The sequence below is a fragment of the Arvicola amphibius genome, chromosome 12 (genome assembly GCF_903992535.2).
Source record: "Arvicola amphibius chromosome 12, mArvAmp1.2, whole genome shotgun sequence".
NCBI lineage: Eukaryota > Metazoa > Chordata > Mammalia > Rodentia > Cricetidae > Arvicola > Arvicola amphibius.
The window spans coordinates 88,062,911-88,067,439 of record NC_052058.2 but is presented as its reverse complement, the minus strand read 5'-3'; positions in this window follow the sequence as shown (position 1 = coordinate 88,067,439).

Sequence of the window (4,529 nt, the reverse complement as noted above, 5' to 3'; positions counted from 1 at the left end):
TGACGTGAGTTGATCATTCATTCTCCTGCCTCACATCCATCACAGTACCGCTGATATTTTCATCACACTGACTGGGTAAGGACTGAATTCAGTGGGTGCTGTTGAAACCTGGTCTCCGGCTGCTTGGCACGTCTCCGTGAAAGTGTTTAAAGCCCAGGTCAGAAGAGGTAGTGAGAAGGGGAGATGGCAAAATGATTGTTGGCATGGAACAGATGGGTTGGGGGCACTTGGTCACATACTCAAGACCTAAAAGCCACCTCCACAGTGACACACCTCCTAACAGTGCCGCCCCCTTTGGGGTCCATTTTCTTTCAAACCACGATAGAGACAATGCTTGAGAGTCATAAGAGCACACATTCATCGTTACTACCAAGCGATTTGCCGACCAGGGTTCACCTGAAGGGAAGTACAGTGGTGTGCCAGCAAGACTGCCCAGGAGTGGGAATTTCAACAGCAGTGCAGGCGCCTGGCAGACTCTGGTGGTGCTGCTGGAGCGTAAGTGTGTTGACCTCAGTGTTGACCTCACGCATTTGAACACACTGCTGTCATTTACCAAAGCGCCCTCGTCTGGCCCAGAGGTGGCTTGGTCCTGCTAATGACCTCTCCTTGAGATGCCCTTTGCATACCTTCCAGGAAATCACTTTGACCCTGAAATGTCCCTACCCCTGGCTTCTCATTTTTATTCTACTGCATCTAACTCTCTAATTTGGGAGAACTGCCAGGGTTCAAACTCTCCCAGTCCCTACAACCACTATCTAGGTGATTTCATTTGGTCCCTTGGCTTTGAACACTAAGCTATATGACATATATAAAAAAATCATAAACAGATGTGCAAAACTTTTGGGGGGGTTAAATTTTTTAATTGATTTTTTTTATTGAGCTCTACATTTTTCTCTGCTCCCCTCCCTGTCTCTCCCCTCCCTTTTAACCCTCTCCCAAGGTCCCCATGCTCCCAATTTACTCAGGAGATCTTGTCTTTTTCTACTTCCCATGTAGATTAGCTCTATGTATGTCTCAGGGTTGTCATTGTTGTCTAAGTTCTCTGGGATTGTGATTTGCAGGCTGGTTTTCTTTGCTTTATGTTTAAAAACCACTTATGAGTGAGTACATGTAATAATTGTCTTTCTGTATCTGGGTTACCTCACTCAAAATGATGTTTTCTAGCTCCATCCATTTGCAAAACTGTTTTTAAAAAGACATGGCCTCACTATGTAGTTCTGGCTGGCCTGACTCAGTATGTAAACCAAGCTGACTTCAAACTCACAGATCTGCCTACCTCTCTCTCCTGAGTGTTGGCATCAAAGGTGTGCACCACCACACATATCAGCTAATCTGACTCTTGGTAGCTATTCTTGAAAGACATATAGCTTCACTTTTTATGTGTAGAAGTGTTTAGCCTGTGTATGTATAAATGTAGCACACAGGTGCCTGCTGCCTGCAGAGACCGAAAGCGATGATCAGATCCCCTGGGAGGAGTTAGAACTGACAGTGGGTTGTCAGGTGGTGCTGGGAACTGAACCTGAGTCCTCTGGAAGAGCAAGTGTCCCCAGCTGCTGACCTCTCTCTGGCCCCGACAGCTCTTGGGTGTTCCTGGGCTTCCAGTGTTGGAACTGTTACCAACGGTCTCTGTCTGGACCGAGGGTCTCTACCTCCATGGCGTCCTTCTGAGAGTCCAAGAAACAATAGTGAGGCAGTGAGTGTGTTGAGGAGCTAAGTGAGTGCGGAGTAAATACACCTAGATACACCGAGACAGGGAGATGGCTCAGTGGGTAACGGTGCTTCCTGCACAAGCCTGGCAACCTGAGTTTAGATCCCCGGAATACAAGGAAAAGCCACATTTACAATCCTAGCTTCCTCCACCCCAGTGGTTCTTAACCTGTCGCTGCAACCCTTTGATATGTTTCCTGGTACTCACACGTGGGTGTGTCTGCATGAGAGTGGACCCGCCTGGAGAGAGGAGCAGTGTCCCAGTTCCTAAGGCCATCGGAAATTGTTTTCCTATGGTCATAGGTGACCCCAAAGGGGTTGTGACCCCCAAGTTGAGAACTACTGCTCTATCCAGAGATGGGACGCTAAGGCTGGAGAATCCACCAGAAGTTTTGGGCCCAATAGCTTGGCCTATGCAGCAGCAAAGAGCCCTCCCTTCTCAGACAGGATGAAAAGGCAGGGACCAGCACCTGAAGGCTGCTTTCTGACCTCTACAGGCATGGTGTGGATGCATGCACTGTACATGCCTTTCCCATGATGCATCTGATTTTAATCTCACAGACATTCAGTCATGCGCAGGCATGAAGACGGTAAGTAGGGATTTTTCCTACATGTACTCCAAACCAGTCTAGGCTGGATGGGCCACACTGCCTCACATTCCCAGCCAGACACTTTCAGACTGTGTGTGACCACAGAATGGGGGTTACTAAGGATTGCTAGGAGGCTCCGGGTCAGTGTTTCTAGGAACTTTATTTAGGGAGGGGTGTGCAGCTCCATGTTGGCAGTCTCTCACTGGTAAGTGCCGCGTGTATAGTTCAAGCTAAGTGGAGTTCTCCCATTGCGTGCCTGCCTCAAAATGGGCCATACCTGGGCACAGGCCAGACACCTGGGGCTTATCTGGGACTGCCACCTTTCTCAGACACACCCAACCCATCAGCAGATTCCGCCAGCTTGACCTTCAGACTGAATCCGCTCTCACCACTCCATACTGCTACCCACACGGTCTCTGTCACTTCTCTAGCTGGGCTGTACCTGAGCTGATCTTCTCAACTCAGCCCCATAGTCGTCAGACAACCAGAGTCACCATTTTAAACACGGAAATCATGCCATGTCACCTGCCAATCACCGCATGTCCCCCAGAAGAACCGACATTCTTAGCCTGGTATGTGTTATCTGGGCCCCAACTAGCATTGCCATCCTGTTTCTTGCCACCGTCTGTCTTTGCAGCTGGTCCACACCAACCTGCCGGTATCTTCTCAGATTCTGTGAAGCATATTCCAACTCAAAGCCCTTTCTTTCCCCTGCTGTAGCCCCTGCCTGGCAGGATTATCCTCAGGTACCCAGCCGGCTTGCTCCTGTGTAGCACAAATGCTGTCCTCTTGGCAAGGTAGCCTGAGCATCTCTAGGCATCTCTAGACAGACATCTCCATGCCTACGCCTTCCCTGCTTTTTCTTTACTCCACCTTCCACATGTTATCTGTTTATCTGCTGTTTCTGTGGCTTTGACCTTCAGTCCTTGTGAGGCAGGGACTTTTCTCATCCACTGCTGAACCTGCACTTCAGCTTCTGCTTTGCCATGATAGGTGCTCTCTCTCTCTCTCTCTCTCTCTCTCTCTCTCTCTCTCTCTCTCTCTCTCTCTCTCTCTCTCTCTCTCTCTCTCTCGCCTACCTCCCTGCCCTCGTGCACCCTGCGTTTGGTTCCCACACCCATGTAAACTGACTATGGTGAGGTATGTCTGTAATCTTAGCACTTGGGATGTAGATACAGGAAAATCAGGAGTTCAAAATAATTTGAACTACATAGCAAGATCTAGTCTATCTTGGGCTACGTAAGACCTGCTTTAAACAGAAAGAAAGACCCTTTCCAGTGGAGACAACCTCCCTAGAACTTGCCTCTTGCAAAGATCTCCTTCATCCCTCTCCAGAAGAGGAGAAGAGGAAACACAAGAAAAAGTGCCTGGAACAGAGCCCCAGTTCCTAGTTTACGGATGTGAAGTGCCCAGGATGCTATAAAATCACCATGGTCTTTAGCCATGCACAAATGATGGTGTTGGCTGTCCCACTGTCCTGTCAGCCTACAGGCGGAAAAGCAAGGCTGACAGAAGGGATGCTTCTTCAGGAGGACGCAGCACTGAGAACACCTGATTCAAGATGAGTCGGTGCCAGCCCAAGAAACACACTTTGAAAGAAAAAAATATGAAATAATAATAATAATAATAATGATAACCCTCACTTATGTTACTGTGCCTTCCTTTAGGGAACAAGGTGTGCTGGCGGGTTAGATTCCTATGTCTGCAAAAGGAATCTGGGGGGCTGGAGAGATGGCTCAGAGGTTAAGAGCATTGCCTGCTCTTCCAAAGGTCCTGAGTTCAATTCCCAGCAACCACATGGTGGCTCACAACCATCTGTAATGGGGTCTGGTGCCCTCTTCTGGCCTTCAGGCATACACACAGACAGAATATTGTATACATAATAAATAAATAAATAAATAAATATAAAAAAAGGAATCTGGGAACAGAAAAACTCACAACATTCTGAAATGACAAAAGTTTTGAGAGCTAGAAGTGTGGCTCAGGGGTAAGTGCGTGCCTAGAATGCATAGAAATCCCTAGCACTGCCCAGACCCCCAGTGTTTACATACATACATACATACATACATACATACATACAAAAATACGTACTTGTCATGTAGGTATCACAGATGTGAGGTGTGTGCATGTGTGTGCACCGTGTGAACCTATAAGAGAGACCTGTCTCCAGGGAGCATTAGACCAGTCGAGCTTCTGTAAAAATGGTCACCTGCCTTTCATGATGGATCCCAC